We start from the raw sequence: 21,728 nt of genomic DNA, 5'->3' as shown, positions 1-21,728 counted from the left end.
AGTAGAAAATGCGGACATTGTCAGCATCCTCACTTCTCTACACTCCGGATCCCCTTCTGACCCGTGCCCTGCCAGTGTGCTTGCACGTCTCGCGGACACAGTGGGCAATGAGGTAACGCATATTATCAATTGCTCTTTCCTCACTGCCACCGTCCCGACATGCTGGAAGCAAGCTAAACTGCTCCCACTTATAAAGAAGAATGGATTAGATCCGGCTAGCCCTGCTAATTTCCGGCCTATATCATTGTTGCCGGCCCTAGCAAAAGTATGTGAAAAAGTCGCCTTCACTCAGCTGAACAAATTTGTCGAAAATTCCCAGGCTCTACATCCAGCACAGTCAGGCTTTAGAGTAGCATATAGCACAGAGACGGCGCTGGTGGAAATATCCGAGGCAATTCGGGAGTGTCTGGACGAAGGTGGCAGAGCGGCTCTGATTTTATTGGACCTCTCTGCCGCCTTCGATACTGTCCCTCACTCCCTTTTGCTTACCAGATTAGCGGCCATAGGCATTACTGGCTCTGCTCTTGACTGGCTAACATCCTTTCTGGACAATAGATTCCAACAAGTCTGGATGCCGCCCTTTGCCTCCTCCCCTAAGAATCTTGTAACAGGTGTACCGCAGGGTTCCACTCTTAGCCCCCTACTTTTTAATATTTATTTAACGCCGCTTATTTTTCTTGCTGAACAACTGGGAGCAAAAATAATGGCTTACGCTGACGACACTCAACTCCTGTTTACTTGGCCCAAAAACAACCTGGACACATCTGGAGCCCAAACTTGTTTGTCATCTGTCTTTCGCTGGCTTGCCCTCGCCCAATTAAAATGCAACGAAAGCAAATCTGAGATTTTGCTCTATGGCTCCTTCCCAGACAACTTTGGCAACTCTCTCTGGCCAGCTGACTTACCCTGTCCCAAATCCATCGGTGGCCCTGCTAAAAATCTCGGAGTCTGGTTTAACAATAACCTTAAATATGAGGATCACATAAAAAGACTCACTGGGACCTGTTTTTCCACACTTAAAACTTTACACAGGTTCTTTCCTCTTCTCCCGAGAGCGGCCAAAGAGACCGTCATCCGTGCCCTGATATTATCCAGATTAGATTACGCAAATGGCCTTTTTTGCGGCCTTCCTGCTTATCTGATCCATCGCCTCCAGGTTATACAAAATGCCGCTGTACGGCTTTTGTTTAACATTCCAAAAAGTTCAAGTGTTCGTCAACCTCTCCGCACCCTACACTGGCTCCCGGTTGCTCACAGGATTTTATTTAAAATCCTGGTTCTTGCCTTCCGAGCTGTCCATCAAGCTGGTCCGGTCTACTTAAGGAAAAGATTTTCCTTATATGTCCCCAACCGCCCCCTCAGATCAGCTAATTTACACCAAATGAATGTTCCAAAATTCAAATACAGCAGGCTTGGTGGCCAATCCATCTCAGTCAGAGCGGCGAGAACCTGGAACACCCTACCACAACAGTTAAGAACAGCTCCTTCCATTACTCTGTTAAAGAAAGGACTGAAGACCTATCTTTTTAACATCAATGTATAGGGTCTCTCTCCACTTTTCATTCTCCCTCTCCGCGCCAGGATACTATTTTTTTTAGTAACAGAGCGCGCTATAAAAGCCTATAATAATAATAATAAGAAGAAGAAGCTGGCTCAGAAAGATCCAATTATGCTACAGAGGGACCCCAATGCTGTGGGCTAGCACCGCCTTACCCCATTGGATCAATACTTTGTTTTCCCTTAACTGTGGGAAAAGAGAGCTCTGTGGCTTAGAGGGACACACATATCTGATTGTCATGGTGCATTAGACTGCTGCAGGCAATTGGTAGGCTGGAGCAGCAGGTTACTCATAGCACACTTCGATACATCGGAAAATTGCCTGTCACTGCAGCCCCATGAAAAGGAGGCACAGGCTGCACCTTGGCTGCATTGAATTCCTTTCCTCAGTCCTTGCCAATGAGGCACTCCACGCCCCACATGTAACCCTATACTGACTCAAGGCAGGCTTAGGATACCAGACTGATAACTAATTGCCCGACAGCAGCAGAATCTCAAAGTCGGATGTTTACAATCAATCAGCAGGCAAGTGATTAGGCTCGAAATCGGAAGGGCTGGCATAAATGTATTTCCACTCAAGTAAAGAGCCCCAATATCTTTGGGACAAGTTTACGCTATATAAATAACTGGAAACACAGGGATATTGACCTCTACCTGCCTTTTGGTACAGAAATGTCATCAGAGCGAGGCCAGAATTGTTAATCGGTCTGTTTTAAAACTTTCACTTTTAAAAGATAATAAATAATAAGTTTCACTAAGGTAAATCGATTCAGCCTCTAAAAAAATACATTCACTTGAACTATATGACACCATATTTTATTGTAATATGATATTTCTTGTCTGCTAACATACAATTAAAGCTAGCAGAGAAGCACTGCTGAAGAGGCCAGAGGTGAGGCGCTCTTTACAGCCTGCCAGCACTCTGCTACATGAATGAATCCTGTCACAGCCTCAGCAGTGTGTGTGTGCAGACCGTGCAGCAAGCGAAGGTCGATCCCGGTAAGTACTACTAGTACTGTTTGCTGACCGCGTGTGTAGGCACAGTAAGTTTCATTCATAACTCTAATTTCAAACTGATTGACATGTCTGGTGACTCATCCTAAGACTCGTGCCGTGGTGTGCTGGGCTCAGCTAACTGCACTAGCAGCTGAGACCCTGCCACACCGGCTGCCTCCATCTGTGACTGACCTAGTCAGTGGGCTGCAGACTCCCGTGCACTGACTGTTGGGGGGGACGCACCTTCTTCTTTTATTCATTTTAGGGCACCTTCCGTCATAGCATCGCACTGTGCGCCAGTTTCTGTCTCACCTCACTGGACCGATCTGTGCAGTTTCAGAAGTGTTCTTCAGTGTATGTTGCTATGACTCGACCCACTCTCTAGGATGCTCCGTACCCTTTGGGGTCGCGCGCTTCTGCCCCCCCCCAGACTGCGCTGTGGTACCAAGGCCTAGCGGGGTGTGTGTGTGTGGGGAGGGGGGTGGGGGGGGGCTACCCAGTACTTGTTGCAGATAGACTACAGGCCACTTGCTCTGAATGACAAACACTTGACCTGCACTATATTCAGTCTTGGGGTGGAAAAGTGAAAGGGTTAGGGAGGACAAAACCGAGGATAATCAAGAAATAGACCGATTCAAAGAGAAAGGAAAACATGAAAGGAAAGAAAATGGTGAAAGAAAAAAAGGAGGGCAATAAGTAACAGAAAGGGAGGACAAAAGGGTTAGCAAAAAAGGAGAAGGAAGAGAAAGGGCCCACAAATAATGAGGTCAGAGAGAGCAAGAGGAAGAAGATGGAAAATGGAGAGCGAAGCAAATAAAAGATAGATAAAAAAGTACCAAAATACACATACAACAATAGGTGAGTAGGAGAATGAGAACTGGTAGATTAAGAGGAAGTTGGCGCGAGAAAGGTATGATGCACGTTGAAGACTGAGAATATAGGCGGCTTAGGGTGGAGAGTAAAAGGAAAAAGAAAAGAATGGATTTAAGGGGAGCGAGGAAAGAAAAAGTGAGAGAAGGCAATAAGGATAAATGTGAAACTGGAGAAAAATAGAGGAATGCATAGGCAGCTGAAAGGGTGAAAAGATAATGCGAGAGGACTGAAGATAGGAAAGAGGAAATGACAAACAGAATTACTTGGAGACTCGACCCTAACATTAGTGCAGCAGGTACAGTGACACCAGGGTCCAAGGATGTGATGGGCCTTTTGCACCCAAATTATGTCACACAGCTCTACCTATGGACCTCAGTCCTGGCCTGCAGCAACCACCCCCACACACAGCTCTACCGATGCACCTCAGTCCTGGCCTGCAGCACTCTTTCTATCGCCCCTCACTCTATCTATCTATCGCCCCTCACTCTATCTATCTATCGCCCCTCACTCTATCTATCTATCGCCCCTCACTCTATCTATCTATCGCCCCTCACTCTATCTATCTATCGCCCCTCACTCTATCTATCGCCCCTCACTCTATCTATCGCCCCTCACTCTATCTATCTATCGCCCCATACTCTATCTATTGCCCCTCACTCTATCTATCTATCGCCCCTCACTCTATCGCCCTCACTCTATCTATCGCCCCTCACTCTATTTATCTATCGCCCTCACTCTGTCTGTCGCCCCTCACTCTATCTATCGCTCTCACTCTATCACCCTCACTCTATCTATGACCCTCACTCTATCTATCTATCGCCCTCACTTATCTATCGCCCTCTCTCTATCGCCATCACTCTATGTATCGATTGCCCTCACTCTATCTATCTGTCTATATGTATATCGCCCTCACTCGATCTATCTATCCCCCTCACTCGATCTATCTATCCCCCTCACTCGATCTATCTATCTATCACCCTCACTCGATCTATCTTTCGCCCTCACTCGATCTATCTATCACATCACTCAGCACCACCAGAGCATCACTCAGGGGCACCACAACATCACTTTTATTGATCTGCTTTAAAAACAACACATAAATAAAAGGCATTTTCATTTACAATGCCAATAGCTCTAACTCTCGTAAATATGAGATCTATTGCATTGCAAATGCTTGTTAATACATCCAGTCTTCTTAAGCCTCGCCTCTTCTCCCTTTCTATGCTTCTCATACCCTTTCCGTTCATCTCCCAATTTTGCTTACTTCATCTACTTGACTGCTGTGACAAACCCCAGCAAAATCGACACAATGGTTATCATAGATGGTTTTGGGAAATCCTGCAATATATTTCTACATAATGTAAATCATTTGTATATTTTTTATAAAGTGTTTGTTTTTTATTTCGTATGGTTAATAAATATGCATTTTTGGTTGGGCTTTTGCAGCGCGCAAGCGTTGCTGCAAGCAAGACCTTCTGTAATCTGCTTTATTCCTGGCTACAATTGGTTTATTCCAGCGTTTAACTTCTTTGCTGACTCCTGTCTTGTGTTCACAGTCAATGCCTCACCTCCTTTCCTCTTTATATCCAGCCCGTGTTAAATAAGGGAAACAAAAGAATAACAGTAGTTTTTCCACTCTCTGTGGATCAGATAAATCAGATAAGTAACTGTCCTCCTACCCATATATAACATCATCATCCTACCATATATCTGACAGATGAGGATTCTGTGGTTAAATATATCTTTCTTCTCTCATTGTATTCTGTACAGGACGAGAGGCTGAAGAAACTCTGGCGTGAAGAAACAGAGCTAAACAAGCAGGTACCTCCAGCGAGTGAACATGGATGCGGACAGGAACTCGGAAGAAGAGATCAACGACCTGTAAAAGGAAGACCCGCGTGAAGGAGCCGTAACATGTCAGAGACGTCCAATCAAGGTACCATGAATTCCCGACTGCGGGACAACAGGAACCAAGGGGGTAAGTTGACAACACAAAGGGAGTGCGGGAAATGCTAAGCAGATCTGTGACTGAACGTGAACCACGTTCTTGTCACTGACTGACCAATTTATCCACACTTGAATCCACCCAGCTCCCTGTCTGCAATAGGAGCTGGCTTGACTGACAATGCCTGCACCCTGCTCTCCTTGAGCCTTGTTCTGTCTAATGCTGGGTGTTTAGGGCCTTGGTTTTTGTGAACCAGCTTTTGCGTCATAGATTATGGTCATCTTAAGTATTACCTGTTTTAGATGTTGAAAGGAGGATGTAGAATGGCTCCTTGTTCAACAAATTTGAAATGCTTTGATAGTTATGGAACAGATAGATCACTGGTATCCTGGAAAAGCTATCAATCTGCCCTGATAGTATTTCCAGAGGCATATTTGTTTGAATGAGTGTTGAAGGGGCTTGGTGCCACAGCCATGCAACTGTAAAGGGGCAACATTGAATCAGTCAACTGTTAAATGCCAAACTTGTCACTTCCCCAAGCTGGAAAAGAACACATAGGATATCTCTCTCCTGTCTGGATGTCTTGGACGTCTATTTCTGACCTGCACCATCACTTGGCTATGTGAAAGCCACTGCAACCGTGGCTGTGCATTGAGATTCAGTCTTACAAAAATGTTTGAACCCTTGCAGCGATATTACCTTTTTATGCTACCTTAGCAAAAATAATAAAGTATGTCCATGTGCTAATCTATAGTGAACTCCTAGTTTTTCCAGGTTTTTCTCAGCCAGTAAGACTAAGCAACTTACAACCTGAAAAAAGAAATGGCAACTGGTGACCTGACATTATATATCCATTGTCCATGGTCTGGAACACAGAGCTGTGCCCTGTTCCTTACGATCATGAGTCCATTAAGTTATGTGGTGAGTGCCCCATTCCGCATGGCGGTGAACAATGCCATGGGGCAAACTTGCCTTGTTTTGCTCTTACTAAGCATGGCCTCATGGCTCTGTTTGCACTTGTCAACTGGTATTGGAGGATTCTGTTGCCCAAGCATAACCACACTCATCCACTACTGGCACTATTTCCACTCTGATTGATTTAGGACTATGAAAATGCATGAATATACATACAGTGTTAAAATGTATGTTTGCATATGTGGTCCTGGTTCATATTATTGTACACGGGCTCCTTCACACTTAACAGCCATCTGCAAAAGAGCAATGGGGGAGGAGTTGTAACTCATTGAGAATTTGCGCAACAAATTACATGCAAATCTGGCGCTTAGCCTTGAGTTGGGATTTAATTTCAGCTCTCCCAATAATTTGATCAGTTGCCCATTTCCTAGCATTAGGTTGTAAGCGACTATTTGGATTTCTGGTCAGTATGGTAATTTTTTAGACTGCTTTCCAAATAAGAATACTGTAATAAGTAGAGTTCCGGCTCTACATGGCTGCCTCCATGATGGTTTTGTAAATTAAATCTGGTATTGATTGCTTTCTGTTTGCAGATGAAGCGTGACAGCGTCTGGTGAACAGCGTCAGTTTCTTCACTTGGACAGGTGAGTCTTCTTTCTTTACCTCCTTCCCACCTCTTCATCAATGCCTTGCTCTCACCATTACCTCTTTGACCAAGTAACTGTAATGTTAAACTTAGGAACCCTTGAAACCATATCTCATCGGGCACACTATATGAAATAAAAGGATTGGAACATTTTATTAGCAGCCCTGTCCTATTAAAAACCTAAAATAGTGGTGTTAACATGATACTTATGTATTTTAATTTCTTTTTCCTCCAGACTCTATGAAGTCTATGTGCAGGGATGAAGGCTGGCCATCACTGGACAACAGAACTATGAGAAGGAAGCTGGCTATAATGATTTGCAATACTGGAAGAGGACTAAAGAAAACTCCGAATCTAAAAACAAAAATTGAAGTTGCTGGCTTTCATTAAGCCTTTTTGTTCTTTTTTGTATTATTCTGGCATTTTTCCCCTCTTGAACAGTGTCCTGGACTTTCTCTATGTTCTCTTGTTCAGTATCCTGGCTCCTATGAGGCCAAAGGTGTGTTTTAGATCAATAAAATTACATCTTAACACATCCCCTTTGATGCTTTTTCATTTAACCATTACTTTTTTCAGTCTTTTGCCACTGGTCACCACATTAAACAGCTTCAGCTATGCTCTGTACCTCAAAGTAAGGCAAGTCCCAGTGAGTCAGGAGTATGGGAGTAGCTGCACAAGTTGTTAATCTTATCTGAATGCAAAATATAACATTGTTGAAGCCACAACTTTTGTATGCATATGGTCTTGCTACAGCACAAAGCTAGCCAGAAGGAATCTTTCTAAGATTTATTTTGTACAGTGCACCCATCCCACAGTAGAGTTTAAAAAATAATCTTTCCAGAGTAGGAGAATATTGATGTTATAATTGGGACCAGATTTATGTAAGTATTGTTTTTGGTTTGCTTAAGCTTTATAATGCGGACTTGACACACAATCTTTTCAGGATTTATAAACCAGAGAAAATTGGTATTTGTTACAACACTCATCCACATGGGAAAAGTTTTCAGGTTTTTCTAGGCATAGTATTTTTTGTACTGCAAGGGGGCCCTTCCAGTAAAAAACCTAAGCTAGACACCTTTGCACCATAGTGCAAACACATGTGCATGGTGCTCGACTGCCTAATGGTGCAGTGGTGCAAGGGAGAGGGGTAGACATGGCAATTATGCTACAGAGGGACCCCAATGCTGTGGGCTAGCACCGCCTTACCCCATTGGATCAATACTTTGTTTTCCCTTAACCGTGGGAAAAGAGAGCTCTGTGGCTTAGAGGGACACACATATCTGATTGTCATGGTGCATTAGACTGCTGCAGGCAATTGGTAGGCTGGAGCAGCAGGTTACTCATAGCACACTTCGATACATCGGAAAATTGCCTGTCACTGCAGCCCCATGAAAAGGAGGCACAGGCTGCACCTTGGCTGCATTGAATTCCTTTCCTCAGTCCTTGCCAATGAGGCACTCCACGCCCCACATGTAACCCTATACTGACTCAAGGCAGGCTTAGGATACCAGACTGATAACTAATTGCCCGACAGCAGCAGAATCTCAAAGTCGGATGTTTACAATCAATCAGCAGGCAAGTGATTAGGCTCGAAATCGGAAGGGCTGGCATAAATGTATTTCCACTCAAGTAAAGAGCCCCAATATCTTTGGGACAAGTTTACGCTATATAAATAACTGGAAACACAGGGATATTGACCTCTACCTGCCTTTTGGTACAGAAATGTCATCAGAGCGAGGCCAGAATTGTTAATCGGTCTGTTTTAAAACTTTCACTTTTAAAAGATAATAAATAATAAGTTTCACTAAGGTAAATCGATTCAGCCTCTAAAAAAATACATTCACTTGAACTATATGACACCATATTTTATTGTAATATGATATTTCTTGTCTGCTAACATACAATTAAAGCTAGCAGAGAAGCACTGCTGAAGAGGCCAGAGGTGAGGCGCTCTTTACAGCCTGCCAGCACTCTGCTACATGAATGAATCCTGTCACAGCCTCAGCAGTGTGTGTGTGCAGACCGTGCAGCAAGCGAAGGTCGATCCCGGTAAGTACTACTAGTACTGTTTGCTGACCGCGTGTGTAGGCACAGTAAGTTTCATTCATAACTCTAATTTCAAACTGATTGACATGTCTGGTGACTCATCCTAAGACTCGTGCCGTGGTGTGCTGGGCTCAGCTAACTGCACTAGCAGCTGAGACCCTGCCACACCGGCTGCCTCCATCTGTGACTGACCTAGTCAGTGGGCTGCAGACTCCCGTGCACTGACTGTTGGGGGGGACGCACCTTCTTCTTTTATTCATTTTAGGGCACCTTCCGTCATAGCATCGCACTGTGCGCCAGTTTCTGTCTCACCTCACTGGACCGATCTGTGCAGTTTCAGAAGTGTTCTTCAGTGTATGTTGCTATGACTCGACCCACTCTCTAGGATGCTCCGTACCCTTTGGGGTCGCGCGCTTCTGCCCCCCCCCCCCGCTATTAACCCCGGGAGACGGCTCTATAAACTAACACCATTAAAACATTATCGTGACTAATGAGAATCAATTGGGTAGCAGAAGCTGCGCCTTGGATTGGTCTGGGGACAGTGTGGCTGTCGGCGCTGATAAGTTTCATTTTAGCGCATCGCAGCTCAGGGATATTTAGAATGTGCACTGCCAGGACGATGGAATCTGTCTGTCTCGCGGCCTATCTATTGTTCTATCAATGTCTCTGTCTGTAAATCAGTCTCTGTCCATGTTTCCTCATTAATCCATCTCTGCCCATTATAACATTATTGCCCGTTGATCTATCAGTCCCGATTGTGTACTACAAGTCCCAGAGTGCAACGTTGAAGTGCTTTGTTATGCACTTCCGTTGGCGCCGGAACTGACGTCATGTCAGAGCGTCAGGGCAATCGTTAGGTCAACACGCCTGGGTCAGCAAGATATTCACAAAGTGGACATGGCGCCTTTTCAACCTCTTCCTCTAGACTAGAGTATTGTAGATGCCTTCAGGAGAAACCTTAATCGGGACAGGAGTAAGAGATCGAATAACTGCTTCACAGGTAATTGAGGGACATGTGTTTTTGATGGTTCACGAAGGTTTCGCTTTGTTTAAATCAGCTCTCTAATGAACAAGAATTGGCATAGCCCATAGGTCTCGCCTTTGGGACCTTATAAGTATTTATTTATGGCTAAACTCTTATAAGGTCCCAAAGGCAAGACCTATTGGCTATGCCAATGCTTCTTTTAATTCAGGGTGTGTTTTTATTGTGAATGGTTGCCATCATTTTAATTGATCGTGGAAATTGAAATAAACTTAAACTTCTGAGCGAGGTATTTTTTTTTTTGTTTTGATCTCACATTCATTTTTCCCAATTACATTCTATTTCATCTCCATGTGTGGAATTGTTCTGGTAATACATTATTTTTCATATTGTAAGCAATGAGCCAGGTGCCATTTAGAGCAGAGGGACTGTATGATGTGTTGTTGCGAATTCCCATTACAGTTTGACCTGAGAATGGGCTTAGTGGCCTCTGAATTAATGGGACCCTTAATTTGTATAAATGTAATTGATGAGTAATCCAGTGAATGCTTGCTTTTACGATTTTATAACCCTTCGATTTGAACTCCGTGCTTTCAATTTACTTTCCATCACATTCATAGATGCTTGCTCAATTTCTTCCGAAAGCTGCTGTAAAAGGCACTGTTTGGTGTCACCATTCTAAGATTTTTTTGGAGCGGAGCCAATTTAGGGGTGTGTAAGGGGTATAATTTGCCTTCCCCAGCTATAAGCGAGAGCTTGGTCGGGGTTGGGTGGAGGGGGCCTTAGGAGGAGCAGAGTGGGTTGTTAGGGCGGGGGATAATGCAGGACTCTCCTCTGGGAAGGGGTTAAGGGTGCATCAAAGGTAGTGAGTTCGATGGGATACCACTCCCCGATACCAGCAGTCTATGAGGGTCCCTCTCAGGCCCTTGCAGCACCTGGAGTAGCAAGAAGGACTGCTGTGATGCCCCCTTTGTACCTCAAACTGTGAAAGCTTCTGTGAATTTAAGGTTGTGCACGTTCTAAAAATGTACAAAAGTAGTGAACTGGATTACTTTTTAAATACACACAACCCTAACACTACAGCAAACAACGAAGTATCCTTTGTAGCTCAAACCGGATTGGAATATATCCTAAGAGACCTGGCAGCACTGCATGTGAACACGAGGCTTGATTGCCTTCGCTTTGGAAAACTGCAGCCCAGGGACCTCTTAGGCACGCTGGTTTCAGACTTTGTCCTATGAAGATGCAAAGCACATCCCTCCAGAGGAAGCTTGGCCTCATTGTAACAGGTGTATTTTCAATGCACTGCATGGATTGTACCAAAGCTCACAAGAGCTGAAACTAGTTGTAGCACAAAATATACAGAGGCATAAATTATCGGTGGTGCACATGGTGCATCGGCACCAGGGCCTAGAGGTTGTGGGGGGGAGGGCTGCCTATCATGCACTGGTTGCTACATAGTCAAATGTCCCCAGTGCTACTGATGACACAGAGGACAAGGGTGTAGCTACCAGTTGTGCAGACTGCGCTGTGGTACCAAGGCCTAGCGGGGTGTGTGTGTGTGGGGAGGGGGGTGGGGGGGGGCTACCCAGTACTTGTTGCAGATAGACTACAGGCCACTTGCTCTGAATGACAAACACTTGACCTGCACTATATTCAGTCTTGGGGTGGAAAAGTGAAAGGGTTAGGGAGGACAAAACCGAGGATAATCAAGAAATAGACCGATTCAAAGAGAAAGGAAAACATGAAAGGAAAGAAAATGGTGAAAGAAAAAAAGGAGGGCAATAAGTAACAGAAAGGGAGGACAAAAGGGTTAGCAAAAAAGGAGAAGGAAGAGAAAGGGCCCACAAATAATGAGGTCAGAGAGAGCAAGAGGAAGAAGATGGAAAATGGAGAGCGAAGCAAATAAAAGATAGATAAAAAAGTACCAAAATACACATACAACAATAGGTGAGTAGGAGAATGAGAACTGGTAGATTAAGAGGAAGTTGGCGCGAGAAAGGTATGATGCACGTTGAAGACTGAGAATATAGGCGGCTTAGGGTGGAGAGTAAAAGGAAAAAGAAAAGAATGGATTTAAGGGGAGCGAGGAAAGAAAAAGTGAGAGAAGGCAATAAGGATAAATGTGAAACTGGAGAAAAATAGAGGAATGCATAGGCAGCTGAAAGGGTGAAAAGATAATGCGAGAGGACTGAAGATAGGAAAGAGGAAATGACAAACAGAATTACTTGGAGACTCGACCCTAACATTAGTGCAGCAGGTACAGTGACACCAGGGTCCAAGGATGTGATGGGCCTTTTGCACCCAAATTATGTCACACAGCTCTACCTATGGACCTCAGTCCTGGCCTGCAGCAACCACCCCCACACACAGCTCTACCGATGCACCTCAGTCCTGGCCTGCAGCACTCTTTCTATCGCCCCTCACTCTATCTATCTATCGCCCCTCACTCTATCTATCTATCGCCCCTCACTCTATCTATCTATCGCCCCTCACTCTATCTATCTATCGCCCCTCACTCTATCTATCTATCGCCCCTCACTCTATCTATCGCCCCTCACTCTATCTATCTATCGCCCCTCACTCTATCTATCTATCGCCCCATACTCTATATATTGCCCCTCACTCTATCTATCTATCGCCCCTCACTCTATCGCCCTCACTCTATCTATCGCCCCTCACTCTATTTATCTATCGCCCTCACTCTGTCTGTCGCCCCTCACTCTATCTATCGCTCTCACTCTATCACCCTCACTCTATCTATGACCCTCACTCTATCTATCTATCGCCCTCACTTATCTATCGCCCTCTCTCTATCGCCATCACTCTATGTATCGATTGCCCTCACTCTATCTATCTGTCTATATGTATATCGCCCTCACTCGATCTATCTATCCCCCTCACTCGATCTATCTATCTATCACCCTCACTCTATCTATCTATCACCCTCACTCGATCTATCTTTCGCCCTCACTCGATCTATCTATCACATCACTCAGCACCACCAGAGCATCACTCAGGGGCACCACAACATCACTTTTATTGATCTGCTTTAAAAACAACACATAAATAAAAGGCATTTTCATTTACAATGCCAATAGCTCTAACTCTCGTAAATATGAGATCTATTGCATTGCAAATGCTTGTTAATACATCCAGTCTTCTTAAGCCTCGCCTCTTCTCCCTTTCTATGCTTCTCATACCCTTTCCGTTCATCTCCCAATTTTGCTTACTTCATCTACTTGACTGCTGTGACAAACCCCAGCAAAATCGACACAATGGTTATCATAGATGGTTTTGGGAAATCCTGCAATATATTTCTACATAATGTAAATCATTTGTATATTTTTTATAAAGTGTTTGTTTTTTATTTCGTATGGTTAATAAATATGCATTTTTGGTTGGGCTTTTGCAGCGCGCAAGCGTTGCTGCAAGCAAGACCTTCTGTAATCTGCTTTATTCCTGGCTACAATTGGTTTATTCCAGCGTTTAACTTCTTTGCTGACTCCTGTCTTGTGTTCACAGTCAATGCCTCACCTCCTTTCCTCTTTATATCCAGCCCGTGTTAAATAAGGGAAACAAAAGAATAACAGTAGTTTTTCCACTCTCTGTGGATCAGATAAATCAGATAAGTAACTGTCCTCCTACCCATATATAACATCATCATCCTACCATATATCTGACAGATGAGGATTCTGTGGTTAAATATATCTTTCTTCTCTCATTGTATTCTGTACAGGACGAGAGGCTGAAGAAACTCTGGCGTGAAGAAACAGAGCTAAACAAGCAGGTACCTCCAGCGAGTGAACATGGATGCGGACAGGAACTCGGAAGAAGAGATCAACGACCTGTAAAAGGAAGACCCGCGTGAAGGAGCCGTAACATGTCAGAGACGTCCAATCAAGGTACCATGAATTCCCGACTGCGGGACAACAGGAACCAAGGGGGTAAGTTGACAACACAAAGGGAGTGCGGGAAATGCTAAGCAGATCTGTGACTGAACGTGAACCACGTTCTTGTCACTGACTGACCAATTTATCCACACTTGAATCCACCCAGCTCCCTGTCTGCAATAGGAGCTGGCTTGACTGACAATGCCTGCACCCTGCTCTCCTTGAGCCTTGTTCTGTCTAATGCTGGGTGTTTAGGGCCTTGGTTTTTGTGAACCAGCTTTTGCGTCATAGATTATGGTCATCTTAAGTATTACCTGTTTTAGATGTTGAAAGGAGGATGTAGAATGGCTCCTTGTTCAACAAATTTGAAATGCTTTGATAGTTATGGAACAGATAGATCACTGGTATCCTGGAAAAGCTATCAATCTGCCCTGATAGTATTTCCAGAGGCATATTTGTTTGAATGAGTGTTGAAGGGGCTTGGTGCCACAGCCATGCAACTGTAAAGGGGCAACATTGAATCAGTCAACTGTTAAATGCCAAACTTGTCACTTCCCCAAGCTGGAAAAGAACACATAGGATATCTCTCTCCTGTCTGGATGTCTTGGACGTCTATTTCTGACCTGCACCATCACTTGGCTATGTGAAAGCCACTGCAACCGTGGCTGTGCATTGAGATTCAGTCTTACAAAAATGTTTGAACCCTTGCAGCGATATTACCTTTTTATGCTACCTTAGCAAAAATAATAAAGTATGTCCATGTGCTAATCTATAGTGAACTCCTAGTTTTTCCAGGTTTTTCTCAGCCAGTAAGACTAAGCAACTTACAACCTGAAAAAAGAAATGGCAACTGGTGACCTGACATTATATATCCATTGTCCATGGTCTGGAACACAGAGCTGTGCCCTGTTCCTTACGATCATGAGTCCATTAAGTTATGTGGTGAGTGCCCCATTCCGCATGGCGGTGAACAATGCCATGGGGCAAACTTGCCTTGTTTTGCTCTTACTAAGCATGGCCTCATGGCTCTGTTTGCACTTGTCAACTGGTATTGGAGGATTCTGTTGCCCAAGCATAACCACACTCATCCACTACTGGCACTATTTCCACTCTGATTGATTTAGGACTATGAAAATGCATGAATATACATACAGTGTTAAAATGTATGTTTGCATATGTGGTCCTGGTTCATATTATTGTACACGGGCTCCTTCACACTTAACAGCCATCTGCAAAAGAGCAATGGGGGAGGAGTTGTAACTCATTGAGAATTTGCGCAACAAATTACATGCAAATCTGGCGCTTAGCCTTGAGTTGGGATTTAATTTCAGCTCTCCCAATAATTTGATCAGTTGCCCATTTCCTAGCATTAGGTTGTAAGCGACTATTTGGATTTCTGGTCAGTATGGTAATTTTTTAGACTGCTTTCCAAATAAGAATACTGTAATAAGTAGAGTTCCGGCTCTACATGGCTGCCTCCATGATGGTTTTGTAAATTAAATCTGGTATTGATTGCTTTCTGTTTGCAGATGAAGCGTGACAGCGTCTGGTGAACAGCGTCAGTTTCTTCACTTGGACAGGTGAGTCTTCTTTCTTTACCTCCTTCCCACCTCTTCATCAATGCCTTGCTCTCACCATTACCTCTTTGACCAAGTAACTGTAATGTTAAACTTAGGAACCCTTGAAACCATATCTCATCGGGCACACTATATGAAATAAAAGGATTGGAACATTTTATTAGCAGCCCTGTCCTATTAAAAACCTAAAATAGTGGTGTTAACATGATACTTATGTATTTTAATTTCTTTTTCCTCCAGACTCTATGAAGTCTGTGTGCAGGGATGAAGGCTGGCCATCACTGGACAACAGAACTATGAGAAGGAAGCTGGCTATAATGATTTGCAATACTGGAAGAGGACTAAAGAAAACTCCGAATCTAAAAACAAAAATTGAAGTTGCTGGCTTTCATTAAGCCTTTTTGTTCTTTTTTGTATTATTCTGGCATTTTTCCCCTCTTGAACAGTGTCCTGGACTTTCTCTATGTTCTCTTGTTCAGTATCCTGGCTCCTATGAGGCCAAAGGTGTGTTTTAGATCAATAAAATTACATCTTAACACATCCCCTTTGATGCTTTTTCATTTAACCATTACTTTTTTCAGTCTTTTGCCACTGGTCACCACATTAAACAGCTTCAGCTATGCTCTGTACCTCAAAGTAAGGCAAGTCCCAGTGAGTCAGGAGTATGGGAGTAGCTGCACAAGTTGTTAATCTTATCTGAATGCAAAATATAACATTGTTGAAGCCACAACTTTTGTATGCATATGGTCTTGCTACAGCACAAAGCTAGCCAGAAGGAATCTTTCTAAGATTTATTTTGTACAGTGCACCCATCCCACAGTAGAGTTTAAAAAATAATCTTTCCAGAGTAGGAGAATATTGATGTTATAATTGGGACCAGATTTATGTAAGTATTGTTTTTGGTTTGCTTAAGCTTTATAATGCGGACTTGACACACAATCTTTTCAGGATTTATAAACCAGAGAAAATTGGTATTTGTTACAACACTCATCCACATGGGAAAAGTTTTCAGGTTTTTCTAGGCATAGTATTTTTTGTACTGCAAGGGGGCCCTTCCAGTAAAAAACCTAAGCTAGACACCTTTGCACCATAGTGCAAACACATGTGCATGGTGCTCGACTGCCTAATGGTGCAGTGGTGCAAGGGAGAGGGGTAGACATGGCACTTTCCTGCTCTCTCCCTGTGATGCAACGCAGCAAATTTGGGTGTTGTGCTGCGTTAAGTGACACTTTTGTAAATCTAGGCCTTACTTTAGAACTCCTGGCATTGCAAATAATTCATGGTATTGTATAAAGAGGGCATATTGCATCCAAGAGGCCTGTTTTTGACAGGAAGGTTCATTGAGGAGGTGATCCTCTAAATATTTCCCTACCACCAAATCCATATTCCTAAACTAATAGTGGGACCCTGCAAGGGAATACTGGCAGTCGGCTAATGTGCTTGTAACATGGAATTTTTAAGGTGTAATCCAACCCGTAATGATTTATTATTGATCCACAGCCACTCTAAGTTATTCATTAAATCACCTGGGAGCTATCTACACTTGGCCTGCCGTTGGTATAAAAACCTGCTAGAGTTTTTCATAGCCATCTTAAAGCCCTTATGTAGTCATTGTCTAGTAATCCACGCTCATTCTGTAGTTGTCCTAATATAATCCTAAAGAATCTATGCTCATTTTTGAGTTATCATTACATTTTATCCTTGAGTAATCCACATTCATCCTGAAATTATCATGGGGTAATTCCAGAGTAATCCACTTCCATCCCCATCCTAAAGCGGTAATAGGATCATCCAGGAATAATCCACAATCATCCTTAAATTGTCTGGAGCCCATCCTGGAGTAATTCACACTCATCCTAAAGTTGTCAATTAGTATTCGTGGAGTTGTATAAGGTAATCACTCCCTGCCAGTGGAAGTCATCAGAACACCATCCTAGGATAGTTTTTGTGATTACAGTAAGAGAGTCATCAGAACACCATCCTAGAATAGTTTTTGTGATTACAGTAAGAGTCATCACGTTTACATTTTTTCCCCTGTGGGCAGACTTCAGGATGGTTTGGGATGACGTCCCCAGATAATTGCAGGAGAAGTCATCCAATGACTTCAGAATCACTCCAGGATGATCTTCCTTTTTGACCAGGGACAGCCTGTAGCCAGGGTGTTTGGACAGTGAACCTGCATGAGAAGTGTCATGGTCTGACAGCAGGTTTTGTTTTGGCAGTAGAAACTGGCGCTTGGGCACTCAGCGGTCACCTGGAGGACTTATGAGTTCATAGTTACATGCTTGTGAGGTAAGAATGGACCCTGTCAAATGATTGACCCCGTGTTTTTATTAATTGAAATGAAAGAGTGACACCTTGGAATGTGTTGAAAGGGGGCGAAGGTGACTTTCTGGAAGCTACAGTTATTGCACTTGGTTGAGCAAGCTGTTTGGAGTTTTATGCTCGGGGTTCCTTAGTGTCAGAGCACAAATTGTGAAGCACAGCTTTTATCTCCCTCAGCGCTAATGGAACACGGCTAAGAGTGGTTTGGGAGATGGTCCTGCATCGCTGCCTGTCTCAAGTGAAGGTCGTCTGGGTTAGAAAGTGAATTCGTTTTGGCACGTACTTTGTCTAATTTACAGTGAGGATACAAGAAACTGTCACACAGCCATTTAAAAGTGTAAACTTGGCACGCGCTCCTCACCTCTTTACAACGAAGAGCTGGTGAGTCTCCCATGATGACGTCGTAGAATCTCCGTGGGTTCTGGTGGAGAAGCATAGTCTTCTGTGCGTCAGCCAGCGTCAGAGGCTTTCAACCTCTGACCCGAGAAGGCCTACAAGTGCGTCACTGCGCATTAGTGCGCAACGTCGAGGAGCCATTTTGGTTAATTGAATTCTAAGGTCACCGGAACACAATGACACAGGAGCGAAATTCAAGGTTTCAAGAAGATAAAGCCAGTGGATCTCACAAGCATTTAAAAGAGGGAAGCGTAATCTGTGAGTAATTGCTGTGTGACTGCCGTTCCTGTGCTTTCTTCAGCACTCCTGTGCTCTGATGGAATTACATGTGTATGCGTCGATTGGGAAGTGAGGACAAACAGTGTGCTTAATATCGCAAGTTAACTTAATGCCAAAAAACGAGCCTTATTGAATTTTCGCTTCATTTTCAAAGACTGCGATAGGGTTAAATATTGTACATTACTGCCATCTTGTGGATTTTCAAAGTATTTAATTAGAATTCTATTCTACTCAAAGACTGAGATGAAAGTACGACTTCCTTCATATGCTGGAGAGGATGCAGTCAGCAACTCAGCGAAATCTTTCATGTTAACTGTTTCCTGGGTTTCTGCAAGATTTTCGGAATAATACAGCTACTGGCAGCTTAAGGACAGAGATTTCTCTTTGGTTGGAGACCTCGGGTGAGAGACCGCTCACCGGAGCACAAGACTTTCTCTTTCATTATATTGCTGGTCACTATAATGTTTGTCTTGTTGTGTGGGTATGGGTTCAAGGTCATGGTTTGTGCCTAAGGTCTATATCAGTGTATATTGCACTGTGCAGCCATCTTAGGGGAGGTCATGGGGTGGTGTATTTTGTCCTGAGGTGATTTGATAGTTCTTGGGGTGTTTAGTGCCTTAGTGCTGTTTAGTTTGGGACGGTGAGTGCCCCAGGGGTGGTTTGTACCCCAGTGTTTGTTGTTTTTAGGGTGGATAGTGCCCTATGGGGGTGAGTTTCTGGGGTGGTCAGTGCCCCGGTGCTGTTTATTTTAGGGTGGTGAGTGCCCTACGGTGTGAGTTTTTGGGGTGGTGAGTGCCCCGTGCCGTTTGTCTTAGGGTGGTGAGTGCCCTATGGTGATGGGTTTATGGGGTGGCGAGTGCCCTGTGCAGTTTGTTTTAGGGTGGTGAGTGCCCTACGGTGGAGAGTTTTTGGGGTGGTGAGTGCCCCATGCAGTTTGTTTTAGGGTGGTGAGTGCCCTATGGTGGTGAGTTTATGGGGTGGCGAGTGCCCTGTGCAGTTTGTTTTAGGGTGGTGAGTGCCCTACGGTGGAGAGTTTTTGGGGTGGTGAGTGCCCCTTGCAGTTTGTTTTAGGGTGGTGAGTTTCATGCATTTAGTGATATGCCACCAGTGCTTTTAATGCTTGTTTTAAAAATGTTTTCCCTGAGGGAGGGGGATGGAGCAATGTTAATGTTATGTTTGAAAATGCAATGTATATATTGGGGCGTTAATTTCAGTGTCTTTAGAATGCAATGTAAAGGCTTTCTTTTCACAATGCTGTGTATATTTTCATTGTATATTTTGATGGTTGTTCACATTTCCTTCCTTCACTTGTGAATTGTTGTTTCCCGAAGGAAGGGGGATATGTTATAGTTAGCTTGTGTGACTTCCCTGCTGCTCAGCTGGTGTGGGTATTAGAATGCCTGATGACATCATAGAAACTTGGGTGCCTGGCTTGTGTGTGGAGTGGCAGTTGATGGCAGGCAGGCCGAGCGGCAGGGAGGCTGCTCCTGGTGGGGTTTTTGTCATCTTAACTTATTTACTTGAAACTGATCTTGAAACTAAGCTTTATTAAATCCAGCTTGTTTAATACCTGGTTCTAGGACTTTTTTTAATTACAACAGAGAGTAAGATAATTCTTCAGGGTCTAATACACACCTTGGCTGCATACTGTGCAACGGGGGGAAACCCAGAGTCGCTTTTTCTGGCCCTGCACCAGAACGCACCAGTGCCCATACTCAGCCACCACACTCCGCCCAGAGGCTCCTGGGGGAAGGCCCTGCGTCGTGGTACCTGCGCCAGTGCCACCATCACGTGCGCCGGCCCTGCTGCTCGGTGAGGGACTGCTCCAGTACTCGCCACACCTCTACCAGCACCAACCGTCGTCTGTGCTCTGACGCACCAGCCGTAGAAGATGAGCAACCCGGCCGCCGCCGGTGGGGGTGCCCCCCAAACGGCACCGCCCCCCTCAGCAGGCTGCACTACAGGCCCCCCGCTCCGCAAAAGGCTGCCCATCAAGCTCCCGCTCCACAACAGGGCGCCCAACAAGCTCCCGCTCCGCCCAGTCATGGCACGGCTGCCTCGTTGCCGCCCTTCAGTGAACTCCGTGACCCGTCCACCGCCGCACCACGGTGGCGTTCCTGGATTGGTCGTCTGGACCATTACTTCATCGGAGTGCGAGACACAGACGGGAGAGTGGAGGGATCACTCCTCATGTGCTATGGAGGTGCGAAGTTGTACGACCTGTTCGAGACCTTGCCGGACAGGGGGGAGGATTACAACTACGCCGGGCGGTCGCGACTCTCAACCGCCACTTGGATATCCAAATCAACCCGGATTTCGAATGGTTCAAACTCAGGCAAGCGCGACAGGGAGAGGCCGAAACCATAGAAGTCTTCTACGCCCGCGTACGAAAGCTTACAACTTCGTGTACACTGCCAGATCAGAGTGTGGAAATCCACGCACAGCTCATTCAAGGTTGCCGGTCGGTCTCGCTACGACTCCTCATACTGCGGCAGCCGGGCATCACCCTCGACGAAATTCTAATACTTGCCAGGTCCAACGAATTATCCAACTCTTGGGCGGACGAAATGGAAGCGGCCCTGAATCGGCCCAAAAGTGAGCATGCCTATAGCTCACAGAGAAGGAGGAAATACAAGTAATCTGAAAAATCTAAACAGCCTATTCCAGAGTTAAAGCATTTATGGAATGCAAATTGGAACTACTCACTGAACTTCATGACCATGAAATAGCTAAGTCATCACAATTCCATTTTGCCGTTTTTGTGATGCAACGGACCACACACAATGCAATTACAGTCAACTGCGTGAATTTGATTAGCACATCAAAGCTTCTGTTTTTTTGCTCCCATATTGGCATAACCACGAAAAAACACAATCAGAAGTACATAAAGTGGAGCATGGCTATATTCTATATGAAACCACAAGTTACTGGCATCTTAATCACACTTTGTAATGTTGGAGCCCTCTTTCTGCTCTTAGTTAGTCCCGTGTTTTACAGTACATTACATGATATTATGCACTCCAAAGGCACCCGTTTTTGTGTAAAGTGAGTGGCATGAAAGGCTGAACCTGCTATGCCAGGATTTGAACTTCTGAACTGCAGGTTACATACAGCTCTAGGCAACAGGCAATGAACTCACTGTGCTATCTTCACGCTGCACGTATTTCAATCTCTGAGTACTTAGCGTTCCTATTCACAAGCTCTAGCATGAAGTATACTCGTCTGTGGCTTTGAACTACAGGTGTAGCAGCACCGCTACTCAGAAATGACCTCTCCTAAACACGACCGACACAATCAA

At 44.5% G+C, this 21,728-nt stretch overlaps 1 long non-coding RNA gene across 1 annotated transcript; it reads left to right on the top strand.

The window, feature by feature from the left end:
* The first annotated feature begins 5,200 nt into the window (after positions 1 to 5,200).
* Positions 5,201 to 7,457, top strand: LOC144761794 (uncharacterized). The gene is made up of 3 exons (XR_013595898.1): positions 5,201 to 5,404; positions 6,880 to 6,930; positions 7,168 to 7,457. It is a non-coding gene; the product is annotated as an uncharacterized LOC144761794 (long non-coding RNA).
* Positions 7,458 to 21,728: the final 14,271 nt, after the last annotated feature.

This window comes from Lissotriton helveticus, chromosome 6, assembly GCF_964261635.1.
Source record: "Lissotriton helveticus chromosome 6, aLisHel1.1, whole genome shotgun sequence".
In the NCBI taxonomy this organism is placed as follows: Eukaryota; Metazoa; Chordata; class Amphibia; order Caudata; family Salamandridae; genus Lissotriton; species Lissotriton helveticus.
The sequence above is the reverse complement of the archived record's forward strand: the minus strand, read 5'-3'. Positions and strand labels throughout refer to the sequence as shown.